Source organism: Onychomys torridus, chromosome 2 (assembly GCF_903995425.1).
Source record: "Onychomys torridus chromosome 2, mOncTor1.1, whole genome shotgun sequence".
Classification (NCBI taxonomy): Eukaryota; Metazoa; Chordata; class Mammalia; order Rodentia; family Cricetidae; genus Onychomys; species Onychomys torridus.
Window position 1 is genome coordinate 166,526,429 of NC_050444.1, and position 27,595 is coordinate 166,554,023.

The window sequence follows — 27,595 nt, forward strand, 5'->3', positions numbered from 1 at the left end:
TCTATTTATATACAGGAAGCCCAGGATCCAGAGGGCACTACATCTCACAACGAGGTATCCCTACATGGGCAGTGCAGAAAACCACAGGTAGTGCCAGCCCAGGGGGGCTGTTTGGAGGAAGCTATTATTGACCATAAGCAGAAGGGAATTGTAGGCATGGGGATGGACATTCAAGGTAAATAGGACTCTCTAGGGGACAAAGCCAGTTTGGGGACACAGGTGTGGCTGCTGGGTGCATCTGAGGTAGAGTTTGGGGACAGAGACAAGCCCCGGGTGCCCCTCATGCTGTTCTAGAAGAAGGTGACTGAATGTGCACCCTCTGCTCCTGAAGCAAGGAGCAGTGAATCAAGCATCCTGAGCAGGGTCTCCATGGCTTCCTGAGATGCACTGGACCCTCCCACTGACCACCCAGCAGCCTTCTTTCTTCTGTTCATTGCCTCACCATCCAGGGGCTTCTGATACCATCTAGAGGCCATGGTGTCTATACCCGCATGCCTCAGTAACTAGGCTGAAGGTACCACTGCCCTATAAAATTCCAAAGACCCCTCCACCCCCAGAAAGAGTTCTGAAGTCACCTTTGAGTTCCCAGCACATATAACCATGGCCCTGGCTTCTGGGCCTAGAGATCTGAGTGGGAGATGCAAAGGAATGGGAGGTTGGTGTGGGGAAGGCGAGAACCCAGGCCTCTTGCAAACCCAGAGACAGTCCTAACTTCCCCAGGAAGCTATGCACCCTGTGGACCCATAGGGCTTGGCCAGTCCTCAGGAGGGACCTGCTCTTTGCCCTTTCTTACCTAGAAGGCTGAGCTGCCATCGTGGTGACACTACTACACTCCCTCCAACCCAGAGGAGCACCTCTGCTAGGCAGGCCACAGCTCCTGTGGTCCGGCTGGCAGCAGATGGCTGGAGATCAGGCATATCCAAATGATAGCTGGAGGCTTGCTCCCCAAAGCCAGAAAGGGCCCTCAGCGATAGGCCAAGCAGAGGTGGTGGCTGGCACAGGGGCTCCTCAGGGCTCCCCTTCTTTCCTCTACCTCTTCCTCTTCCTCCTTGGAGCCCACTGAAATCCCTCCAGGGCTGTTCCCAGGTCCCACTGGCATTGACCCAACAGCTACCTGCAGCACTGGATGGTCCCCAGGCCAGCCCACCCATCCTCTAGAATACACAAGGTCTGTTTGAAGATGAATCCCAGGGGTGGGTGAGTGGCCAAGCCTCGCCCTGTCATCCTTGGCCAATCCCCACAGTAATCCTGCTGGATCCAGCCCAGCTGGCCAAAGGATTTAGGCCAGAGGCATGCCCAGCTGCCAGTTTAGAGCGGACTGTCCCATGTCTGAGCAACCAGACTCACATTTAAGGTAGAGGTAGGATAACAGGTCAGACAAGGGACAACTCCTCCATGACACAAAACTATGGCTACAAGACCTGGAGTGATGCCCTCTGTGAGATTCCCCACTATGAGGGTCTGTCTATCCATAGGTTTGCTCCTTCATGGGGCTGTCTTCTTAAATCCTGCCCATACTGGGTATCCAGGGCTGGTATCTGTTTTTTGTTTGTTTTTGTTTGTTTGTTTGTTTGGAGGTTTTGCTTTGTTTTCTTTTCTTTTTCGAGACAAGATTTCATTGTGTAGCCCTGGCTGTCCTGGAACTCGCTCTGTAGACCAGGTTGGCCTCGAACTCACTGAGATCCGCCTGCCTCCAAGTGCTGGGATTAAAGGTGTGTACCACATGCCCAGCCAGGGCTGGTATCTGTGAGTCTCTGTTTCAAGCTATCACTTTCTCCTGCCTGAAATCCTTGCATATATAGGGACTTCCAAGTGGATCCCCACAGTGTGGCAGTGAGCTGGTCCACAGGTGGGACAAAGTATGTTGTCTCAAAGCCCAGGGTCAAGAACCCAGCCCCCTTTGGCTGGAGGCCAGAGTTAACTAAGCCAGGGCCACTTGCCTAGAACCTTATGGCCAAGAGGAACTTGACCCAGGGCAGAGGGGACACCTTTCCACTTTGACCTCCAGCATGAGAAGGAGAATGTAGGTTCCCTGAGCTTTGTGCTGACTCCACTCCAAAGCCCAGTCCTCCCTACCCCAAACTGGCCTCTCCTGATGCCCACCAGAACCAGAGCTATGGAGGCATCCCATTACTCAGGGTACATTATTGCTATATTCTGTACCCAAAGCTGGGCGTATCAGACCCTTCATGACAATTTCCAGACAGGGAAGGAGGCCCAGGACCCAGAAGGGACCTGCCCACCTATCAGGACAACAACCATAAAGCTGAGTGGAAGTCACTACTCCACACCAGCCACAAGCAACCTTAAGGGGCAGCTGAGCATCTACAAAACTCTCAGCATTGTATTCAGTTCTGCATCCCACACTCCAGGCAACCGGAAGTAGAGAGACAGTAAGAGTGGAGGGTAGAGTTGCATACTGGCTTCATTGTCTCAGGATCATGGGCATCCCAACTTCCTACCTGACCAGGTTCCTGCTTCTGGCAATGGACAACACATCCTGAGAGTCCCTGCCAGGGTATTCCACATCCCCATAGTCTATCACCCTACTTCAAAAAGCACCCTGAATGTTCTTGGCCAGCCCACCCTCTTGACCCTGGCCTGTCTGTTCATGTGTCCTGGGCAACAGAAAGCTCAGCCACAGGGAATCAGGACCCACTGGGCCAGATCCAATGTAATCAACTCACAAACAAACCCAGGACCCAATTAGGAGCCTTGGCCAGAGGCCTTGCCTCATTTGCTGGATGGAGGTTGACAGGCGGCCTGCCTTTTCTGCCACAAATTAGATTAGGGAACCATTTACTGCTAGGTCAGGAAGGAGCACAGCCCTAGTACCCCCTCCCCTCGGGAGACAGGCCACAGGAGACCCCGATAGCATGGTCACCTCTGTGTAGGCAAAGCCCAGAATCCCCAGTGAGTAGTGGGATGAAAACTAGGGGGAAAAAAATATCCAAGTATCAGAACAGCCACAGGGGTGCTAAGGCTGGGTAAGATGGGACACACGCTCTGAGTGCTCCAGGACCACATGATTCTGCACCCTGGATGGTATCTATGCCACCCTCCCTCTTGCCTGCTGCCCACACTCCATAACATCCTCATCTCTCCAGTGGTAAGGCCACCACACTTCCCATTCAGTACTCACAGCCCACTGTATGCCAGAATTTCTAAATTTCCTGTTCTCTTTAAGTACCCAGCCTCTGGACACACCTGCTCTTCCCTTGCCTAGGCCTAGCCCAGTCTAGGGCCATTCATGCTCCCCAAATCTCCCCAGAACTGGATACCTCTGCCTTCTTCCCTCTCTGTTTTTAGCCACTCACTAGTCTCCCACCATCAGCCAGAAAAGGGAGTTAGGTGCCTAGGCAGGGGTTCTAGGAGAGACACAGAGTCATCAGTACCAGCAACCCCAGCAGAAGACCCAGATCCTGCACGCTAAACTCTATGACCCTCTTAGTGACCCCAGGCCATAATCTGCCATTGACTAGGCAGGCAGAGGCCCAGATAATCTACCCTCACATGGGGTTCTGCTAGTAAGGCCTCTTCCACTGTCCTGTGGACCAAGGTGACCCTACTCACTGCTGCTACTGCAAAAGACAGGTGGACATGGCACTGTCGCCACTGAGCAAACCAGTGCTCTAGCTAAGGCAGACTGTGGAGGATGACCACCAGGGGCAGCTTGTCCACAGTGCACTGGACCAGGGTCAGGCAGCAAGAGGCAACCAGGTTACTGGCCACACAAGGCTCAAGCCCACCAACAACTGTCCTGAACTTGACCATCTGGCTACCCAAGCCAGATGGGAAGCTCAGACACACACCTCCCACCCCTGGCACAGAAAAACGGGCAGCCATTCCCAGAAGAGCTAAATGCAGTGGAGTAGGAGAAGTACCCTGCCCCTTCCAATGCCATCAGGACCTCACATCTACCCAGAGCTACCCAACAGGCCATAAGCATGCTTAGGGCCCAGGTCCAGAGATGGTTTAAACTCCCACCTGCTGCCTGGGGAATGACTCAGACCACCTTCGGAGGCCAGGGGTAGTAAGCTCTCCATATTAAGGTCACAGAGAGACTCTGAAACCCCAGTGTGTCTTTCATAGTTGAACTGTGTTATCACCCCTGCTTTCCTTCACGGTCAGGCCCTAGAGCTTCCCCTGCTCCCCAAGAAGATCTAGGGGCCCTCAGGAGCCAAGGGTTTGCAGCCCCCAGAAGTTTAAGGTACCCACCATGGTCCTCACTCTGGTGGCTCGGGCAGGTGTTGCAGTGTGGCCTCTCTAACTTGCTGCCATGTACTAGCCCCACAAAGTCTCACGTGGGAGAGGAACAGGTGCAATTGGTTGCCTGCCAGAAGAGGCACACTTACCCCAACCACCCATCTCCAGCACAGTTAGGTAGGACAGTAGCTTCTGAACTCCTCTTGTCCTAACTTTGCCTGCCCCGTACTGACCTACACAACTCCTTCACAGAATGATGCCTGCCCCCAAGGGTCTCCTCTCTGCTCTGTCTCAGCATCACCCAGCACCCAGCAAGCAGGAGACAGGATGGATGAGGGGAACTAAGAAAAGCCGAGGCCATATAGTCTGCTCTGGGAGCTCTGGGCAACTATGCCACCCAGGCCATACCAACACTAGTGAGTTAGACTCTCCAGAGTACAGCCGGCTTCAGGGAAACAGGTACTCCCCTGTCCCTAGCCCAGGTGTCCTCATCATCTCTGTACCTCAGTTCCCCTGCTGATGAAAGGCATGTCCCCACAGCCCTGGCTCCTCCTGCCTGGAGCCCACAGACACTGGCAGCTACTGAAAGGAGAAAGGGCCCATGCTGTCCAGAGCTGTCCACTGGTGCCATTTTACTTGTGAGGGAGCTCGATCTTGTCCTAACCCAATGGGCAACACAGCTTGATGGCTGCTATGAACAAGAGAGCAGCATCCGTTCGGCAGACTCGCCTCTCCCCGGGGAAGCTGGGAAATCAATTTACTCTCCCAATAAACCTACAAATCATACACACAAGCCTTGCCAAACAGGCACACATGCACAGGGGCACTTCTGGGTACAATGGCCCTCACCTCACCAGCAGGGCAGGACTTGCATGTGTTACCCAGCGAGTGGGGCTCCAAAGGTCAGCAGCATGGGACATGAAGGAACAAAGCTCCTACAGCCCCTTCCCTCCTTGAGCCTCCTCAGGGACCTCCCAAACTGCAGGCCATCCCAGCCAACACTTAGATGGTGCCTGGGGTAGAGTGGAGGAAGGAGGAAGCCGTCCTGCCCCAGCCCCACAGCACCCACCGGGATGAGCCCGGCCCCTGGCCCTGTGCCACTCAGGAGGGAGGGACAGGCCCACACACATATGGCCAAGCTTATTTAAACGTCTGAGAACAGCAATGCAACGCCCCCCCCCCGCCCCCCCCCCCCCCCCCGCGCGCGCGCACGTCTGGGCGCCTCCTCCCCAACTATTTTTACTGTATCAGGGAGTGTGAGCCGGCTTGTTCCCGCCCTCCTCGGCTAGACCCAAGGGGTTGTGCTTGCTTTAGGAGGTGCTTGAGCCAAGGCAGGGCTTGAGGAATCTCTCAACAGCAGTAGAAATAATAGCCACTACCCAGCCCAGGGCTATCTGACCAGGTCTGAGGCTGCCCTAGGGATGGAACAGCAGGCCCACTCTGCTGGGTGGATGTGCCCTTTTCCTCCAGCAGTGTCTGCCCCATGATATGCAGCTCCAGCTTCTAGCAGGAGGAAACAAGTTCGGGGCGGGGGGGGGGGGGGGGGGTCTGACCCATCATCACATCGCCTGGCTGAGCAGTGTGGAGAGCCACCCACACCTTGTTCTGCCCCATGTTCAGATGCCTGGGGCAGCCAAGGAGATGAGCAACCTAAAGGGTAGAAGCAGGTTCTTGGTGCTCCACTCACCATGCTAACTAATTTGCCTATCCACGAGCTGATCTGAGCTGCTACCCTCCACCTTCTCTCAGAAGTTCCTGCAGTTCAGGGACCTGGCCCTGGACAGCAGAGACTGGGCAGCAGCCTGGTCCATCCTCAGCTAGTGGCATCAGCTTCAGGATCTAGCCCCTACCTAGCCCAGCCTACTCACAGGGCCTTATTGATGACCCTAAACCAACAAAGGTGATGATGAACCTAAGCACAAAGCCATCAAGTTGTGTGTGAAGGTGCCAGAGGTCAGGAACGCAACTTGCAGCCACAGCAGCAGCAAAGAGACAGGGCATTCTTGAAGGTCAACAGTGTCCACTACTGAATACCAAATTCCACTTAGAGAAGTCCCCACATGTTCAGGCCTAAACCGGATCTCTCCAAGCCTACCTCCAAGTATGCCTGCAATGGCCATGGGGGCTTGGTGCCTTTAGGCCACAGAGGTCCCAGCTTCTGGCCTTCCTCTATCTCCAGCAGAGCCCCAAGACCATAATCAGAGTCCCTCCAGAGCAGAACTGGTTCCCTTCCTACCCTCTCACTGTCCCTGGCCATCACTAGCTGGTGGCATGTAGCAGCTCAGCTCACAGCAGTGGCTTCAATCACATTCGACAGCCCTGCTAGGAAGAGAACTCTATTAATAGTCCATTTCACAGTTTTCTGCTCCCCCAGGTGGCCCTTGTTCCTGTGTCCCTGGGGGTTCCTGTCTTTGCCACCAGCCACTCACTCCCCTGAGGCCACAGCTGCCCTCTCTTCCTCCAGCAGGGCCTAGTCAGCAGCCATGCATACTTGTGTTGGGCTCCTGAAGGCAAGTGATCAGCCACTGTCTGGGATAGATTCTGACCCCGAGCTACTGCCTAGGACACCCTTGGAGGAGCTGTCACAGGAATCAGACTGGAAAGTCACCAGATTCAGGTAAGGATTTCTCTCAAGAGCTCAAGTAATAATGAAAAGAGCCAGTCCTGCCTTGCTGCTTACCCTGGAGCTCAGACCAGGCAAGGAGGGATGGCAGCAGCTGACAGGGTGGGTGGCCTCTAGGTATGGTCAAGCAGGGGCCAGAGACAACAGGAAACAAGAGGTCTGAGCCTCTGAATAAGTGCTCAGTGCTGGGCAACAAGGGCCTCCTTGAGGCTAGAGAGCACTGGGCCCTCCTCAGGGAACTGGCCAGTCATTCTCAGGGAAGTGGCTCTCCAAGTTTGACTTTCTCCAGTCCTGTGCCTCCTGAAGTTGGAGACACCTACCCTGCAGGACACCTCTACAGCAGCTTCTTCATTCCCACCTTGTACTTGTTGAGGACAGGTGAGACTCCCTGGTTCTGGACCTCCTGGGATGTTTTCTGTGCTGTTCCATCACCCCTGGTAACCCCAAACATCGTGAGCTGCATCTGAGAACTGGGCTGCCAAAACTTAAGTCATCTCAACCACAGGTCCAGAAGTTAGAGACCTGAAGAGCTTCAGCAGGAAATAGAGCCATGGATGATACAGGGCTGTGGCCTGACCAGCCTGAAGTCTAGATGCCCTCAAGCTCTCTGGGGGCCTGGGCTGCTGAGTCTTAGCAGGCTGAGGACAGCCTCCCAGGGCTGATTGGCCAGTTGCTTCCAAATCAGGGCCACACCTTCATACCTGAAAGCATCCTTCTTGGGGAAGGCTGGAAGGAATTCCAAGGCTAGCCCCTTGAACTATCCCAGCAGCTTACCTCCCTCACCTGTGGCTGTCCACCACAGCTCAGGGATGTCACCCAGCTGGTAAAGGGCTCCTGTACCCAGAAGGCAACTTCCCAGAAATCAAAGAAAACACCCAATCCTGGGGCTGGTGCTCACCTCCCCCACCCTGCCCCTTCTCTTCTCCACACAGGAAGTCTGTCCAGCCGGCCATGAGCCCACGTACTCTGTGCTGAAAGCAAACTCCCAGGAATAAGCGAGCTCACTCCTCTGATTACTCATTCTTCTACCCAGCCCTCCACCACACACACACACCTCTTTGGGGTGGAGCTACAAGCTCTGGCCCAGGATGAGCCCCTGTACCCACATCTGCCCAGAGAGAGGGGCACTTTCTTGGGCAGGGGCTTTCTCACTCTCCAGGGATGATGCCAGGAGCTAGGGAATCTTCAGCTCATTAGTGGTGCAGATGGAGGGCCAGAGCCAGGACAGCAGCCATCTGCTCCTTCCTCAGCTGCATGTTGAAACTGCAAGGACTCTGCTGTTGTACATCTCTCTTGGGGTCACCAGAAGATGGGGGTGGGCTTGGAGTCCTCCCACTGCCTAAGACCAGGGCTCTTCCCTCAGGCAGCTGGAAACCCCATGTATGTCCAGTCCCCTGGACCCTGGTGCTTCAAGGCTACATGGCAGCATCCATTCCCTGCCCCTTCAACAAGCGATGTCCCAAGCCTAGTGATCTCAGGGCAAAGACTCCCATGGGAACTCTGCAGGCCAGCCAGGATAGAGACTAGGGAGGGGTATGATCCTAATACTATGCTGTTGGGACCCACAAGGTCCCAGCAGAGTGTGCCCCAGTGTGTCCCTGACCATACTGGCCATGCTATCCCCAACTCATAAAGAGCATCTTAGGCAGAGAGAAGAAGAGGGACAGGAGGGAAGGAACAGGCGAGCATTCATGGAGCAGCCACACAGGTCAGACAGTTTTTGAGTGCTTACAAGTTGCTATATGAGGTGGTCCCATACCATCCCTTCCCATCCCTGCAGGTTCAGCGAGGGTCCTCGGTGTGAAATCACACAGCCCTTTAAGCTTCTCTATACCTCTTCAACATCCATATCGATCAGGAGTAGAACAAGTCCAGTCCCAGATCAACCAGCCAAACAAATCAAGAAGGCATAGCCTATTCTCCTTGGAACTCGGGGCCTTGATCAGGAACTTCTTCCTTCTGCCTAACTCAAATCACTTCTGATGCAGCCATAACCTTGGGTCTCTTTCACTCTCTGTCTCCCACACTGGCCCACACCAAGCTTTGTGTTGAGACAGACAACCTGCCCAGGAGAAGCTCTTTCCCATCCCCCCCCCCCCACTAAAGATGCCTGCTCAAAAAAAAAAAAAAAAAAAAAAAAACTCAGAGAATGGCTTCTTCTCACACCCAACCCCCTTGCTCCGCTCCTGTGGGCAGCCTGGAAGACTTATGCACCCCTGCTGGTCCGTGCTGTTTGCCTAGGGCAATGCCAGTTCCCCAGACAGGAAAAGTGGGACAGATCTAAGCAAGGGAGTTTATTTAACTCTGGGGAACCTCAGGGTAACTGGAAGAGAAGGTGGCAATGGTTCTGTCCATGGTGCTGACCAGATTTCAGGGCATTGTCCCCTTTCCCCCATCCCCAGCCCACAGCCCCTGACAGCTCAGGACCTTCCCTCCTCCAGACATCCCCTTGGATAAACTGGAAATCAGGAGATAGCAGCTGTAGGGCAGGCACACCTCATTCTGCAGACTGGGACCTCAGCACCTTCACGGGTGTAGCATCTATTAGCAAGATGCCAATATGGGGGAAGATGGGGTGCTGCACTGTATAGCAGCTAACAGGGAATGGGGTTACCAGGCTTCTCTCCCAGAGACCCTAAGAGCAGGATCGAGCACAGCATTGCACTTGCTCTGAGGTCTGAGCTGAGCTGGGAATCACAACCCTCTTCCAGACACCCTCCTACCTGCCCTTACCTTGGTCCTGGCTAAGCCCACCGGTGGGCCCAGGCTCTTCCATGGCCCGCAGGCACCAGCCCCACTGTTACCGGCACGGCCCAAGGGGGCCGGGACCCTGTGCTGGTCCCCAGTGTCCCCAAAGTTGTAGCCTGATCCAAGGCGCCCCACGCACAGCGCCCATACCGGTTCAAAGCCCGCTGTAGCTAGCTGCTACTGCGCTTGCTAGCGAAGTAAGAGAGGGGAGGGGAGGGGAGGGGCAGGATGAGGCCTCACCGCCACTGGGACCGCCCCTCCCACGGGAGCCCCGCCTGCCCTTAACTCTTGGCTATCCAGCTCCTGGCCTGACAAGGCTGCTGTTCAGGAGCATCAGTTTGAATCAAGGAGGGAGTTTCATATGGGCACCAAGCCAGCACTGCTCAGAGCCCAGAAGAGGAGGCAGCGCTGGCCACTTGAGACTCCCACAGTGGTTTCAATGGCCGCTCACTACATCCACCTCTCTCCAAGCTGGCCCCTCCTACCAGAGGGGTAGCTATACACCCTCAAGGAACAGAAGTCAAATGAACCTGGCTGGCAGTTTCTGGTGACCACAGAGTCCTTTTGACTACCACACTCCCTAGGTCTTGTGGCTAGACCTTCCAAACTGGGCTGAAGTGCCCGTCCATCAGCTTTCCTGGCTGGAGGTGTCCAGGCTTGGGGAGGCTGAGTCCAAGGGCTAGTTCTGAAAAAGCCCCACCCCTGTGTTCACCCAGGTTTCCTCCGCCTGACTCCATGTGTCTACTGTTAAGCCCTTTCTACTTGGCTGTACAGCTTTGTGGAGTCTGGGGGACAATGATGACTGTTGGCATGGCAGGGAACGCCCCCTGTGTACACTTGCCCTGAGGCAGGCCCTGAAGTATACAGGGTGTAGAGTAAGTGGTCCAGCCTGGGTTTAGCTCTCTGGGATTTGCTTGATCTGTGTACAGCAGCTGTACCAAGCTCCATTCTCCAGACTGCTCACTCCAGGCTCAGGAGAGGCGGTGAAAAGGGTGACTTCTGCCCCCAGAACATCTGGTGTAGCTTTAAACTCACATGGGGAGGGGGCTGGGACTATTAGTGGGGGTCCAGAAGAACAGACCATTGGTAAGCACAGGTTCAAGTGGGAGGACATGGGCCACCTATGGGCTCTGTGAACTGCCACCTCCAAGGTGTGACAGCCCCACCATGCAGGGCACCAGGTGTGAAGGGAGGGAAGCTCTGCCAGTACTACCAGCAGTGTTCTGCCAGGAAAGGCCCTTGGCCCTGCTGCCTGGCACCCTTAAAGGAGCAGCCTTCCTTCTTTGCTCTTACTCATATGCTCTGGCATTTTTGAGCAGAGTGGCTCTGTTCTAGACTTTAGGAACTGCCCTCTGGGTAGATACTGTGTCTCTCATTGGCATAGAGAGCCTAGGCACGACTCCAGGGTCTACGTCTACCCCACTGACAGATCCAAGGAAACAAAGGTGCCCTCCTCTGGGTATGTATTGACTGATGAAGTCATATTGGAGCACAGGTGGGCTGCCGGGACAGGAAGAAGGGGCACAGTCACTAGGGAGCACCAGAAGCTGGGAGACCAGAAGGGGAAAAAAATCCCAGGAAATTACCCACAGCTGGGCTTTATGTGTTTCCTCCAGAAACTAGCTGCCTCCTCAGAAAAAGAAAAGAAAAGAAAAGAAAAGAAAAGAAAAGAAAAGAAAAGAAAAGAAAAGAAACTGAGGCAGGGAGGTAGAAGAAAAAGGGCAAGGAGACAACAAAACCAGAGAGGGAGGAAGGTGGGAGAGATACACCCATGAGCCAGGCAGGTGGCAAGGTCCCTGGAGAGCAACCCAGAGTGGAGCTACCTTCTCCCTGATGGACAAAAGGCCCCTGAGCCTCCCTAGAGAAGCTGGGTGAAACCTAAGTTCACATGGTAATGAATCCTCCATCACAGAGTCGGCCCCTCCCCTGATGCAGCCAGAGGATGATCCCCAGCACTGAGACCACGGTCAAAACAGTGGCTAAAATCCACCGGGCACACGTTAATTTGTTCAGATTCTGATCTCTTTTCTCTTAAGCAGAATTCCACTCTGAAAGCATTTGGCTTGGCTGGTTGCAAGCAGGGAGACTCCCTGGAAAGAAAGAGCCTGTGACCTTAAAGGAGTTAGGGACGCAAGGAGTTTAGTCTTCTCCTTTGAAGAGGACCACCAAACACATCCAGGGGCTCCTGCTACCGCAGTGTTCCTCCAAAGTGAGCTCCACATGCCCACAGGCCATAAGGTTCTGCTGGACCTGAGCTCCTACTGTAAGGGGACTCTGCTCCCTGGGGACCAGTTCTCACCTTCCCTATCTAAGTACCTGCTTCTCTCCTTCCCCTTGCTCTTTAGCGGTGTTGTCAGGGAGGGGTAAGAGGATGGTATATCCTGGTACAGGCCTTTAGAAGAACAGAACCTGTTCCTTCTCTGTACTTCAGTCTCCTCAGTGTTTAATGAAAACACCACACATATGTTCACATGTGTCCTACATCTGTCCTTTATTCATGGGTATCCACTGAGAGCTCATCCCAGCCTAGCTGGGTCACACACATCTTCCAGGGCACCAAAGGGCCCGCTTCTGGTTTCTCAGCTGTAAGCATTCTTGCCCTAAAAAGAAAGCAAGCTGGCTTGCATGCTTTCTCTTTCTTTCTTTCTCTCTTCCTTCCTTCCTTCCTCCTTCCTTCCTTCCTTCCTTCCCTCTCTCCCTCCCTCCCTCCCTCCCTCCTTTCATTCATTCATTCATTCATTCTTTCTTTCTTTCTTTCTTTCTCTCTCTCTCTCTCTCTCTCTCTCTCTCTCTCTCTTTCTTTCTTTCTTTCTTTTTTCCCTGAGACAGGGTTTCTCTGTGTAGTTTTGGTGGCTGTCCTAGATCTCGCTCTGTAGATCAGGCTGGCCTCGAACTCACAGAGATTCACCTTGGCTCTGCCTCCCAAGTGCTGAGATTAAAGGTGTGCGCCATCACTGCCTGGCCTGCCCTAAAGCTTTGTCAGAGGTCAGAGGGGCTAGGGGGCTACCTAGTGTTCTACAGTGGATGGCAGCAGTCTGGGGAAAGCCAGGCCCTGACTCTCCTGACACTGCTTTTCACCTAGGTTCCCAGTTTACCTGAAGTGTAAAAAGTAGGACCCCTCAGTCCTGCACAGGAGTGTCTCCACCTCCCAGTGCCATAGGAAACCTGTGGGCGGCTCAAAGCACAAGTTCGGCTGGCCAGCTCAGCTGTGTGTAGTACAATGATAAGGAAGAAACCACCCTGAAAGTGGGCCAGAGGTAGAGATGTGGTGATAGAGGCAGCGTGAGGGATAGCCAAGAAGGCCAGCTGAGTAGGAAGGAGAGAGACAGGGCCCCCAAGTACTTCTCCTAAACAGGGCATCCCCAGCATACTGATCCAGAGGGCAGCACATGAGCCCAGCACTGGGTCCTTGGGCTGAGGACCAAGGGTAAGGTAGAGTGGAGGCTGGGAACATCCTAGGAAATACCACAAGAGCTGCAAATGCTTCCACAGACAGAGCCAAACTCAGCCAGGAGGGGAAGTGGCAAGCAGTGCCTAGCCAGAAAACATTACAGTTTGCGTCCTAGACTTCTGCTACCTCTGAGCAGTTCATTGGAATGCAATGCTTCTCTGACCTGCTTCCCTATCCAGCATCTAGGGAGGACCAGCAGCCTGGGAGAGCAGGAGCCAGCCTGGAGCCTTGAGCCGAGGCTTTCTTCCCTGGAAGAAGAGGAGTCCTCTAGGTGGGAGGCAGGACCCTCTTTGTGGCCCACCAGGCCAAAGGCAGAAGGGCTTACTCTCTTTTCATGACTGTCACTACAAGAAGGGGACCTGGGAGCATTGGCACCATGGTTCTGGGGTCAATAGCTCTGCCTGCAGATGGGTAACAGCTGCCACTTTCCAATAATCTCCAGAAAACAACGGCTAAGAGAAAAATGCATCCCCAAATTCAGCAGAGTGATTCATACCTCTACAGCCTTTGTGGGGCACCTCAGATCTGAACTTCCAACTTCTGTCCTACATAAATCTCCAAGGAAACGCTTCCAGTGGCCAGCTGTGTACCCAGCTCTGAATATCTGTAACGGCCACTGCCCAGAAGCCTGGCCACATCACAAGGAGATAGGCACAGTGTAGGGACCCTAATGTGGCCCTAGTTCTGCTCCTGTGAGGCCATCTCAGAATGCCCAAATCAGGAGAGCTCCAGAAGCCACTGATTTCAATCTCTTCCTTTTCCAGAGAGAGAAACCTTCTGGGGTGGACTGGTCCCCACAGCTGACCCTGCTGAGCCCTGGGGTGTGAGCACCAGTGTCCATGGACACAGAACATCCTAATTACCTCAGAAGTACTGAATGATGGAGTGTGGGCCATTCTGGTATGGAGTCAGTGCCGACAACCCAGCTGCTGAGAGGGACACAGGCCCAGCAGCCCATGCCTAAGACATTTTATTAATTATTCAACACTAAATCCAATTTAGTGTTGTCTCTTGCCTTGTTTGAGAGTTGTCAATGTTACCACCTCTAGTGAGGAACCAAAGCTGCTTCAGAGGACGTGGTAGGATCCCCCAACTACCTCACAGCCCTGGCTCACCCTGAATACCAGTACAGGCTGAGCAACCTCCCGACCTAGGTGGCAAGTGGCAGCATGTGAACGCAGGGTAGAGCGTGTAGAGACACCATTCACTCAAACCCAGTGTCTCTAGCACAAAAGACCCCTGCCGTCATTGTCATCAGATCCCCTCATGGAGTCACACCCAGTGAGCTGAGCCCAGGTCATCATTCTCAGGATGAATACTTCAGAGGGGCATGTGGCCTCAAAAGAACTGGCCAACAGACCACAGCTATCAGTTATCCGATTACTATAGCTGCCCCAAAGAGACCACAGCTGCTTTAGAGTGACCACAACTGCCCCAGTCACCACAGCTGCCTCAGAGTGACCACAGCTGCCCCAGTGACCCCAGCTGTCCAGGCTGACCATACCTACCCCTCTGACCACAACTGCCCCAGGGACCACAGCTGCCTCAGACTACTCAAGAAGGAAACTGCCATTCTAGCTCTGGCATGCCCGCCTGCCCTACCCCCAAGCCTACTGGAGTCAGGTTCAAAAGAAACATCACTCAGTTCCAAGGCAGATGAAGAAACAAGACAGAGCAGAAACAGCCAGGGGTGGGGCCCACGGAGGAGGGAGAAAGCACAAGGGGATGGGATGCTCTGGTCAGGTTGTCACTGTCCCCACAGCAGCCCTGTGTTGCCAGGACAGAAGAGTTGCTGAGGCCCTCAGGCTGGTACCCAGTCCCAATCCCAGCGCCCATGGGTTGCAGAGAACACAGATGACAGCACAGTCTGGGTGATAACGGGGAGAGTGGCAGGGAACAGAGGCCTGGGCAACTGGAGGGTCAAGAGGTTTTAGAAAGGCTTTGACCTGAATTGTCACAGCCAGAAGTGCTGACCCCTAGTGCTCAGAGGCCTGGCCATATAGGCAAGCAGCATCTTGCCTTCACCAAAGGCATCTGCAGCCACAGCACACATCCATTGTTTGACCCCTCACTCCCCAGGAGGGCCTTTTAATGCTTAGGCACCAAAGGGAGGGGTCTGGCCTAGGTCAATGGGTCAGAGTCCTGCCTGGAGCGGCAGTAGCCTGAATAGAGCCAAAGTCAGCAGACACTGCCCTGGCAGCTAACCCTGCCTCCCTGCACCAGCCTGACCTAGATTTTGTGCCCGTGTGCGGCAGCTATGCAGAGCTGCGGCCAGCCTGGCATTGAGACAGGTGAGCAGAATCCAGAGCCAGCACAGCCACATGGCCACTAGCATGGCCCCAAGATATACTTTGTGTGGGGTTTGTGTGTGCTGCCCACCCTTCCTAATCCCTTCCTGTATGGGGCCCCAAGGTCCCTGCCTGAGAAGCTCTGAGGAGCCCTTGGCCTCCACCCTCTGGTCTGGCCTGTACCCAAGGGCCTGCGACAGGAAGAGAAGACGGGGAGGCTGAACCCACTCTGCTGTCTTCTTCCCGCTCTATATGCCCTGTGGTTAGAGCAAGAGGTCCAAGACTGTGAAGCCACAAGGTCTGCTAGAGACACTCCTCAACTCAGCTCCAGCAGTCCCAGATGCTGGTCAGAGATCTGCAGCCTCTGCCCCAAAGCAAGTCGGCTGACCCCACAGGACTGACATCCTTCAATCTCCTTAGCCTGTACCACAGGGCCATATGACTAGCATCTAGTCTTTATCCACATGTGCCACCCTATGCCCCCTGGATACACAAATCAATTAAAAATTCTTGAAAACAGAGAAGTATGCACTGTGCATGCAAATGTATGCAAATGTGCCCTTGCTCCCTTATTCTTAGGCCTGAGGGGCCCTTCAGGACACATGATCCCTTATTTCAGGGCCAGAAATGGCCAATCCAATGTTTCTTCTTGTTCTTCTCCCCTCTGCCTATTCCTCAGCTGTCAGCATTTATTAAGCACCTGCTGTGTTCAGGCATTGCTTGGGGCTAGGAAGGCAGTAACAAGTTCATCAGAAGCAGGGAGGGCAGGGCTGTTGCAGTGGTCCCAACTCCTTAAGGAAGTTCTAGATAGAGAGAACAAGGTTGCAGTCTTCAGAGAAGCCAAGGAGAAAGGGACTTCTTCCCTGAAGGTCAGTGGGCACTAGAGGGCTGGTTCAGGAGGGAATTGAGTACAGACTGGCGTATGGGTTGTATACCTCAGACCAGACCTAGAGCCAGAGGTGAGGAAACAGGGTATGCCACTGCCAGTAGGACATGGCCAGTACAGAAGAACACTTGGCATGGGACTTAGCTCCGAGCACATACTCAGAACAGAGCAGGCCAGAGGAAAATGCACAGCGACAGGCTGTGGGTGGACCCTGTACTTGGCCATCAGCACCTACCCCTCACTGTGCCGTGGGATGAGCAGGCCTATCGCTGAGGTTCACCTGAAAGTTTTCTACAATGCTGGGCCTCCCACGTCAATGTCAGCTCAAGCTCCAACACTTCCTTTGGGAACAGCTCACCAGTGTTCTGTAACACGAATCTTTTTTTTTGTTTTTTTGTTTTGTTTTGTTTTGTTTTGTTGAGACAGGGTTTCTCTGTAGCTTTGGAGCCTGTGTTGGACTAGCTCTGTAGACCAGGCTGGCCTCAAACTCACAGAGATCCACCTGCCTCTGCCTCCCAAGTGCTGGGATTATAGGCATGCGCCACCACCACCTAGCTTACCACAAACCTTAAAAGGTCTTATTTAAAAAAAACAAAAAAACAAAAAACTGGAGCCAGATATTGGGGTGAAAGCTGAAAGATCAGAGGAACAGAATAACAAGCCAGCCACGTTCTTACCTTTTTGAAATCCTCAACCTCAAGAGAGAGACTTCCTGTTTACTCATGCCTTATATACCTTTCTGTGCCCTGCCGTCTTCCTTCCTTCCTAGTGCTGGGATTAAAGGCGTGTGCACCATGCCTGGCTCTGTTCCCAGTGTGGCCTTGAACTCACAGAGATCCAGATGGATATCTGCCTCCCAAAAGCTAGGATTAAAGGCGTGTGCTACCACTGCCTGACCTCTATGTTTAATATAGTAGCTGGCTTTGTCCTCTGATCCCCAAGGAAGCTTTATTGGGGTATAAAATATATCACCACAGTTTTCAGTGGTAGAATTTAAAATCTTGAGTGGTAATTCATACATGCAAAACAAAAACAGAATATACAAGCCACAGCATGCCTGTGGTCAGTGTGAAACTGGTTGCCACATCCCATGAGGCCATAGATAGTAGAGCTCTAGGTATTTGTACCATGAGGCTCTTGATAGGCTGAAAGGGCTCTGTGAACTGTCTGGCTTCCACAAGTTCTGCCTCAGCCCTGCTGCCCACCTGAGTCCCAACCCCAGAGTGAATGCAGGGAGCAGGATTCAGGCTGCCTTTACAAAGGGGGACTGGGTCCCTATGAGCCAGCAGTGCAGGTACCAAAGACTTGTAGCGCCATCAAATCATGGTCCTGGGCTGCCTCTCCATGGCTACAGCCACATATCCTGCCATACATTGTACCACCCCACACCTCCATCTACAGACAGTGGTTTTGTGATGTAAAAGCAGAGACTACAAGGTGGAGAGGCCTTAGGAATACAAGGAGGGAATTAAACTTAGCCATGGAGCCATTTCTAAAGAGATGTGTCTTTGAAGAGGCTGTGCCCATGTGGTATGAGGGTCTGTTCATGTCTTCCCTGGAAGCAGGAGTCAGTTGCCACACTACACATGACCTTGTTGCACACAGCCAGCTCTTTCATATTATTTGTGGAATGCTCTCCCCAAATTCAGACCCAAGTGGCAAGTCTTTACCACTTTGCCAGAAAACATACTTACAGATCTTCCAAGAGCAGCTAGAAGGAAGCTGTCTTGTTAAGTGAGCAGAGTTTGCCAACAAACCTGTAGCCAGCACCAGTGCAGTGTGAATGTACCTGAGAGGTATGAACACACAGCTCAGGGAAGGAGTGTGAGCACACAGCTCAGGGAAGGAGTGTGAGCACACAGCTGAGGAAAAGCATGAACACACAACTGAGGATGGGTCTGTGAACGCACAGCTCAGGGACAGAGTATAAACACATGGCTGAGGAAGAGTGTGAATATTCAGCTCAGGGAGAGAGTGCTCACAGGCAGCATTCCTAGGCTTATTCCTTCCTGGAGTCCCACATACCACTGTTGAGGTGCTCAACATCTACAGCCAGCAGGATCTGGTTTTCCCTCATTCTCAGCAGCCAAAGGCCTGGGTAAAGCCACTGTTTCCCACAAAAGCACCTGCTCTCAGCCTCGCCAGAGCCAGGCATTTAGCAAGTGACAGCAATGAACTCTGGCCCTACTTCCAGGAAGCCTGGTGCTCTGATCTAAGCCCTCAGCCCCTACCATCACTTCCCTTTTGCTGTGTGGGTCATGGGTCTGGGTGAGATGTGTTATTCTCTTGGCCCCACGGCTGTCACTGTACCTTCGCATATACTCACCCACAGTGCATGGGGACTCCCGACTAGGGCACTTTGACTTTGATCTGCCTGTCCTCTGTGCCAGCCCCTCTCCTTGCCCTCTGCACCTTCAGCTATGTGCCTCCTGCAGGTGGCATGGGCCCAGCAGCCACCCAATGCAACACAGGCAAATGTTTAATTATTTTTTCCTTTAGTGCAAAAAAAAAAAAAAAAAAAGAAATCCTGTGAGTCACTGGGAGTGTTCAAGTAGAAGGCTGAGGCCAGCAACCCAGCAGCCGCTGGGCAGAAGTGGAAACATCCTCATCCCCAATCTACCCTGAGGCTGCAGGTGTCTGGCTGTGGCAGCCACTCAAGGTAAACTTGTCATTCCCTCATGGGTAGACATTCTAAGAAAGCTGCCACATTCAGGGACACTTCCCCGACTGCCACAGGTTGCCGCAGTGTTGGGGGAAGGAAGGAATGCCTATAACCATCCAACAGGAGCCCCAAGAGAAGGTATTGCTAGGGTGACTGAGGCAGAGGGGCTTCACCCTGTTGTCACAGCCTGTGAAGCTTTTGGCGCCCCCCCCCCTCTCTCTCTCTCTCTCTCCCTCTCGTCCCACCTCCAGCAGAAGAACAGGAGGCACCCCATGAGGGCAGTATCCACAAGAGCCAGACTTCATTCCTATCCCTGGTGGTGGTGGTGAGGGGGCACAAGGCATCAGTCAGTTCAGTTTGGCTCTCTGATAGCCCTGGGTACTTCTGATCCCACAATACCCTAGACCAGAACAGGGTCCCTAAGGGCTTGCAGCCACACATGAATGCCTGAGGACTGGACATTTCAGGCAGGTTTTAGCAATACTTCTGTCCCCTAAGAAAGGAAGCAACAGGCTGGGACCCAGACTGGACAGAAAGCCTGACCCCAGGGCTATCAGAGAAGTACAGCCATCCCTCATAGTGCAGAGGTCTCTTCTAAGGGAGGGGTCCCTCACAGCCTCTTTTTTTCCCCTGGGAAGGATGGGAGAATTGTCCTACTCACAAAAAATGGGGGCTAGTCCTACACCAAGATTCAGGCACAAGCCCCATTCATAGGAAAGCCTAACTCTCTGGTTTCAGATGGGGAAATGACAGCCCAGAGGTGGAGGCTTGCTTGAGGTCACTAGCCATGGTAAGAATGTATAGTGTCTAGGCATCCACCCTAGTCCATCATCTTGTCCATATTACCTTTGGACCTGCAAGGATCAAGTGTCGTCTGAGGTCCACAGGGTCCAGCCTGGTGTGTGCTGCCAGAAGGAGCCACCTCTGTGACCTCATGTGTTCCTGGGGCAGAGGCAGCAGTGACGCCTGAGTCACGCCTGCAGCTTTTTAAGGCTCAGCTGACTGCAGGGGTAATTTAGACTTTTTGAGGAGACGCAAGAACACACAGCAGAGAACAGGGTATGGAGACACCAGCCAGAATGTGATACTTTTGTACCCTGCCTGGGTCCAGAGTTCCTCCCTGAGGAAGAAGCCTGCCCTTATGTTCTACAGGGGACACACAGAAGCTGGCCACCAGGAGTGGTGTGCTTGCAGCCTGGCAGAGATGAGATAGCCTGGGCCTTGCTGGGTGGCTAGGAGTGTCCTTGAGAGGAGGCCAGCCTCCAAACACCTCCAAAGAAGAAAGTCCAGCAACTCCCACTCTGCTCCAATATCATCTGGAGGCAGTGAAGGCAGGCTCAAATCAGAGAAGACCCTGGAAGAAGGAATCTGAGGTGGGGTCAAGTGCTGATATGAGACCTGGTTCTGAGGACCCAGAGGGATATGGGTGCATTCACTCTGAATCCCACTTCCCAAATCACATCAAGTCCCCACTTCCCAGTCTGATGATCCCCACGTGGTATTGTCTTCTTCCAAACAGAATATAATAATTCCCAATAATGCCAAGCCCAAAATAACACCCCAATGTGCAGCTTGCAGACTCTGAGGGGAGAACAGGGCTGACTCAAACACAGCTGCAAGTCGCTTTAAAAATACACTGAAACACACACAAACACAGGCGTGCGTGAGAGCTGCCGGTGAGGCTGTTTGCCTCCACCCACGGGCCTGTTCAACAGGTACGCAGGGTGAGGTTGGGGACACAAGGGAGGGGGACCCTGTTCTTCCCTCCTGGGGGCTGGAAGGAGTGAGGAGAGCAGATGGGGGTCTCCTGTTGTCCCAGAGACTCCTGACCAGAATCCCCTCACCTAAGGGTACTCAGCCCCTGCACACTTGGCATGGAGCACTACACCAAAAGATATACCAGCCCTAGGTTGCTCTCAGGCCAAAGGGGACATCCCTGGCATCTCTACTCCTGGGGTTGGGGGCAGAGACAGAGTGGCTGATGGATTCGCAGGCATCAAGTAACCAGCAGGAAGTTCCAGGGCCTACTGGCCTTCCCCAGGGCATTGCACACAGTGATGGCACACAGATGTGAACAGCAGGAAGGAACACAGTCTGCCCCCACAGTTAAACATCCTGGGACCTGGACCCATAGAGGCTGTGGAAAGGAGCCAATATATGACCCCCCTCTCTTGCCCTGTTTCCCTACTTGAAACCCATGTCACTGTGCGCTCCAGTCTAAACAGCAGGCTCTTGGAGCACACTCCCTACCCATGACAAGACATATGGCTCCCAGGAACCTAAAGCCACTCTGTCACACCAACATTGCCAATAAGCACAGATCCAAATTAGGCACAGGGACAGGACAGCAATCTTCAAAGATAGGCCCCTGTCTAGAATTACTGAGCAAGAGTCAGGATACTGAGTGGGTTGGGCGAGGGCAATAGCCTGGTAATGACAGGCCCATTTCTCCTGAGCACTGGGAGCTGTTGGAGAAACTTATTAGAGCCATTCCCCAGACTCAGGGACTCCTTTGCAAGGGAGCTCCAAGATACAGCAGGGCTCTATCAGGAAAGCTCAGGGTTAGCCATCAGACTATCCCTGTCTGGTAATGGGGGAGGGATGTCCACTCAGGGTATGCTGTCTCAACCCTTGGAAAAGGGATGGTCTATGGTCTTGGTCCTCTACAACCCACTCCAGATGGCAGCCACCACACCACATGAGGCCACCCAGCTACTTTCTGAGTAAGTACCTGAGAGGTAGGGAGCAGCATAGTTGTCCCCCAGTGGCCTTATATAGGCCATAAGGCCCCCTCTTGGGATCATTGGGGCATCCTGAATGCCAACCTAACAATTTATGGGAGAGAAGTCTGGGCACCTGAGCTTGAGTCTCTTGCTGGGTCCACTAACAGTCCTGAAGGGTAAGAAGGAAGAGCCGGGCAGAGCTGGACACTGACAGCCATTGGGGAGGAAGGATATGCTTGGCTGGGTCTGTAGAGGGGCCCTATAGCCAAGACAGCCCCTTCCACAGTGTCATCTGTGGGAAATGGCAGTCTAATAACAGGATACCTAGACTGGCAATCAGGTCTATCCCTGCTCACCAAGTCTCCAAAATCTACTGAGGGCCTGGCAGACAGCAGCCTTCACCAGCAGGCACTGACCAGAGGGATGGCTGGCCCATGAAGACTGCAAAGGTCAAAGGACAGTGGGCATGGGTGTATCACTCAGGCCTGGATGGCACAGGCTGTCTTCACCTTGGGGAAGGCTGCCTTTCCGGAATTGTTCCTTCCTCAAGTGAGCCCCAAGGGCCCTTAAGCTAACAGGGTAGCATTTGCCCCTCACCTACCCAAGCCATAGCTACCTCTGCCACCCTGAAATTTTGCTGAGAACAACAGCCCCACTGCTTGAGAAGTGGGCCACAAGCCTGACCTGAAAACTGTTGCCCAGAAACTGGTGGATCACGAGATATGCTTCATAGCAGGTGTCTTGTCAGACCTGCATCAGCAGGAGCATGGGCCTTAGTCAGTGGGCACTGGTCAGAGCCCACGATCACACACCTGGCAGCTCAGGTACCCCAAACTCTCTCCTCAAACCTGGGAAATATAACAAGGGCTTTGCAGCAGCCACTGCTCCGCTGTTTGGCACAATCTTGGGGCACTGGCAGTCAGGACCCCTTGGCTGAGCTGGACCAGTTGGATCCACTGATGTGAAGTCTGCTGCGGGGAGACACAGTGACAAAGGGCTACCAAGCTCTTCACAGACCCCAGAAAAAGAACAACAGCAGGATCCAGAAGCTGAGTGTGGCTCTTTTCTCCTGAGAGAGCAGAGCTCTGGGACAGAGGAGTGGACAGGAGAGGTGGTAGAGGAAGGAGGTCCATGTCCCTCCACAGGGGCTGGCTCTGGACACTGCGCGGGAGGCACCCTCAACAGAGTCACTTCCTTTCCAGCATGTCCAGTTCCCACAGCTCTTCTTCCAGGCACAAAGGGAAACACGTAAGTGCTTACATTCTCTCTACATACATACTCTTGTTCAGCCCTCCACAGGGTCTTGAGACCCCAGCAAGCCCTTCCCCCTCCAAACTCAAGTTTCTCATCATTGACAAGCTGTAAACACATATGTAAGATGATCTCCATCTTCCGTGAGGAAGGGTGTGCACCATCAGGGGAGCATGGTGGCCCCAGGCCATACCCTGGGTAGAGGAAGTTCTAGTGCTGTGAGGTTTAGAGGTGGTCCTGTTATACTCTGTTTTGACAAATTGTTTCAACTGCCTTTCAGGAACAGGACCAACAGGAGGTTGTTGTCAGATAACAGTGAGGTGGGAGTGGATGTGGCCCAAAGCAGGATGAGGTGGCCAGCTGTGAAACACTCAGCTGGGATCTAGGGGAGGGGAGTGATGAAAACCAGCAAGGTCACCAGGCTATTTCCCTGGTCCTGCCCTTGGGCAGCACAGCTCAGACAGGACCCCCCTAGGGAAGCCCTCTCAGGGCCCATGGAACTCCCAGCCAGCCAAGTAATTATGCATTGCTATGAATGAGACTGGAGACCAAGAAAGATCAACTGAGGAGCCTAGGTGGCTGGATCAAGTAGCTGCCAAGCATCCTCCCTCCTAGAACCAATATGGACTAGCAGGCACTAGCTAGGTCAAACATCAAGAAGCTTATGTCTATCCTTGGTTGGGGAGCCCTAACCAATAGTCTTCTTTCCCTATGAATTTCTGAGGCACCTCCCTAGGCCTGCCTGTGGCTCTCTTATACATACTCTCAGAGAAGCAAGTGGAGAGCTTACCTAGTCTCCTGATGCAGTCTAGCCTTCTAGCAGTAGCCCAAGCCCAGTCCCAGCCCCAGCCTCTCTGGCTATAGTTCTAGCCCCAATCTCAGACTACAGCCCCAGCCTCCAACTGTTCACACACCATCCCACTCCTGAAGATCTGCTAGGAGCAGGGGGCAGGTAGGGTAGGTCAGGCAGGAAGGGGCAGGATCAAGGACTCCAAGTCCCCTCCACAACAGCCCTCTTCCACAGGCTCACTCTGGGACAACAGCTGCTGCCTTTGAACTGAGCTGAAATATTTCTGCAGTGCTGCTCACCCACTGGGCAAGGCCCAGGTGGAGGGACCTGGACCTCTGCAGCTCCTAGGGAGTCTCTGGCTTGCTCCCTGAGGGTCCATAGCCCTCAGTTCAGCAGTATATTCCAGCTCCTCTCCAGCCTTTACTTTCTGTAAACTTGGATGGATATGAGACTCCCCATAACTTTGGAGGACGATAGAGCAATACTCCAAACAGCTTGTCAGTGCAGCAAAGACTGCCCACCACCCCCAGCTCTATGCCCAGGAGTATCCCACCCAACAAAAAAACCAGGAAGCCTAGAGAAGGCATCCCATTCACTTGCCACTGCCTGAGAGGACTGCCATGGGAGCAGGTGAACCACCAGGCTGAATGCCCAGACAGAAGGCTTTGTTCATCCCCCACCCCATCAGCCCATGGCAGAACGCAGCCCTCACTTAACAGACATGGCATTTCTAAAGATGACAAAGATCCCGGGCTCAGATTTTTTTTTTTTAATGTGAGAACAGACACTTCCGTACCAGCATGCAGATGACAGTACTTCCCCTGCAGTTCGGGCCTGAATCATCAGCCAAGATGAGGCCAAGAGCACATTATGGTCCAGCCTCAGTGGGACTCTGGGGAATAAGGCCCATCTCCCTTACCTCTCAGAAGGGCTGGCACTGGCATGGTCAACCACACATATCAGGTTCTGGGATAGCTATCTATCCCTTCTCTGCATCTGGAGAGCCCACAGCACATCCAGGTCATGTCCCTTGCAGGTCTGTGATCTACAGTGATGGAATGGGGTGGATGGTGGCTCTTGGTGCCACTTCTTAGGGATGGAAGAAAGAACAAGGAACAGGCAGGATGGCCTTACTCTGAAAGCAGGGGTCTGTGAAGTCACCTTCACCAGCTGCTGGGAGCTAACCAGGCTTCCCAAAGGCTGGCATTGATCGGCACAGCCCTGAAACCTATCTTTATTAGCCATGTTCTTGGCTGTAATTTTTCATTTGTCTCTGCAAGTCTTATCCCTTGAGGAGGATACTGCATATCACTATCAGGGTTGGAGAAGACACATACAGCTAGGACTCCCTAGGTTAGGACCTAGAACAAACCCCAGCAGCTTGCCATCATCTGGAGGTTGGGGTGGAGATGGATGGGCGGTATCATGGCACCTTGACAACATAAAGCTGACCAAAGTCTATCCCAGGACACCCAAGGGCTGTCCGTTTGCCTGCTATCTAAGCTTCATCTCAAATCGTATTCCAGGGGTTGGGGGGGTGGTGGTGGTGGTAGTATGTGCTAAATATCCAAGCAATGGGCTCCTGGGAGAAGGCTCAAGTGAAGGTTTTCTTCTTGGAACTAATTTCTCCTCCCCTGGAACCAGGAAGCCCAGAACTGGCAGCACTCATGCCTTCTAGCAGGTTCCTCTTCTTCTCTAATACACTTTCACAGCCAGTGCCAAACCCTTCTTACAGATGAGAAAATTGAGTCTTGGGTAACTGACTCCCTCCAGGAACAGTCGAGATCACAGGGTTATTCCCCCCACAGTGTCATTCCCTCTACAGGGTCAGTCCCGAGGCCCATTGGAACACATACTTCTCCTGAGATGGTGAACAGGAGCAGGAATAGGCTGGCCTGCACTTTCCTTGATTCCTCTAGCAAGTGAGAAGTAGCTGTAGCCTGGGGCAGTGCTGGAGCCAGGCTTCCCAAAGGAAGCCAGTTCCAGCCTTTGCCTCCTTAGAAACACTGTGAAGCCTTAGGGGCCTGTCAGAACCACTTGGAACAGCCTAGGGGTGGGGTCAGGGGGGACAGATCCCTGCACCTGCTCTGGACCTTGAACTTGGTCTTGGAAGACTTGGCCTGAGGGTCTGAGAGAGGAACAGTGTGGTAGGTCTGGGGACTGTTAACAGGGAGAGACACCGCAGGATCAGCTTGGTAGTTGGCCCCTTCGTGTCTGCTTTGCCTCCCAGAAGACCAGTGCATCTGTGTGCAAGAGGCTTGGGGAGCTGATCAGACTCTTAGAAAAGTGGGGTGTTCCACAGTCGATTAATAAGGTGCCCAGCAGACTACTGCCCTATAGGGGAAGGCCATCAGCAAGGGAGAGAACTACTTGAAAAATCTCAGGAAGAACTAGAGCCTCCAGCCACCATTGCAGACCAAATCCACCCACTCCTCCAGTGTAAGTCACAACAATGGAATATCCACCATAAGAGCTGTCTCTGTCCCAACAAATTACCTCAACAAACCCTAGGGACACAGCTCAGCTGGACAGGTACCACGTCTTCCAGGGTGTTTCAGAAAAGCCCAGTGGAGATGCTGAGACACTGTGTACAAAGCAACAGCCTCACTCTTCCCAATAAGTGGCAGGATATTAGGGCTGAGCTCAAGGGAACTGAGGCCCAATATACCAGCATCCATTCTGGTTCAATGCCACTCTCCTGTTCACATATTTGCATGTCACAGGTACCTGCAGCTACTGATCAGCCATCTAAGGCCACTGTTTTACAGGAAAGATTTAAGTCTCGGGGGAGCATCAAGGATCAGGAGTGGGATAGGACAGGGTAAGAGGCACAAATTCTTGAGCTACTGCCCTCTCCCATGTTCAAGGACCATAGTGTGGGCAGTTCTGTACATCAGAGACTGCTACTGTCAGCCCACTTTACAAGAGATAACACCAAGGCTGAGCTTACCAAACTCCAACCTGTCTGTCCTGTCCCAGGCTTGTGGTCTCTATCCTGCTGGGCCCTACCCTATCTTCTTGGAAAAGCTACTGCCCAGCCTGCATGACCTTGCCCAGGAACAACAGATGCTGTGTGTATACCTGGCAGCCCAGGGGACCAACCTGCTCTGTCAAAGTAGGCATTGATTGGAGACCTAAAGAAAAGAACATCTGGGAGAGCCCAGCCTTTCTTTACTTATCCTAGTAGCCTCTGGAGACAGTGGCAGCCCAATTAGAGATGAGGGTGATGAGAACCTGGACTTCCCCAACTAGATAGTCTTGTTCATACCATAAGCATGTCATATTACCTGCACCAGTCCTGTCCTGAGCCTGTGGGACTCAGTAGCAGGAGATGTGTGCCCCTGATTCTGGTTCAGCAATGTTAAGGCAGGGGGATGCCAGGGTAGACGACATGACCACTGAGGTGGGCTGAATGATGACAAAGATACATGTGTGTCCCCGGAACCCATAAGCAGGACTGCATTTGGAAAGCATCTCTGCAAATAAGACTAAGCCAGGGACCTTAAGGTGGTGACCTGGGGCATGTGTGGCTACTCAAGGGGTCCATTGTATCAGCAGCCATCCTGGTCCAATGATGGGCTCCTGTTCACATGTCAAAGGTGGAAAAAATGGAGTTCTACGAAACATCAGGGACCGCGGGTAAGGCAGGACAGGGCAAGAGGCTCAGGAGCCTTAGCCACTGCCATCTCCTGTGTACAGGGGCCAGAGTATGGGCAGCACCATCCACCAGAAGCAATGAGCCTCACAGAAGGGGAAGAAGGCAGAAAGCCAAGAATACAGGAGAGAGGGGAAGAGAGAAATGGTGCAGACATAAGGCTAGGATGCCAGAGAAGACCACGGCCACAGGAAGATGACAGGAAGGGCCTTCCCACAGAGCCTTCAGAAGGAGCATGACCCCACCCACATGTCAGACCTGTGGCCTCCAGGACTGAGTGGGGGTGCATTACGAATATAAGTCATCAGTGTG

General features: G+C 53.3%; 1 protein-coding gene across 5 annotated transcripts in view; it reads right to left on the reverse strand.

The window, feature by feature from the left end:
• Plch2 (phospholipase C eta 2) overlaps positions 1-27,595 on the reverse strand; it is a 78,774-nt gene that overhangs the window by 25,148 nt on the left and 26,031 nt on the right. Inside the window, exon 1 of one of the 5 annotated variants that reach the window (XR_004944287.1) lies at positions 9,563-9,782. The exons of the other annotated variants lie outside the window; for them this stretch is intronic. The gene's annotated coding sequence lies outside the window, so the exon portion shown is untranslated. Of the gene's footprint in view, positions 1-9,562; positions 9,783-27,595 lie in introns of those variants that run through there. 5 annotated transcript variants of the gene reach the window in all.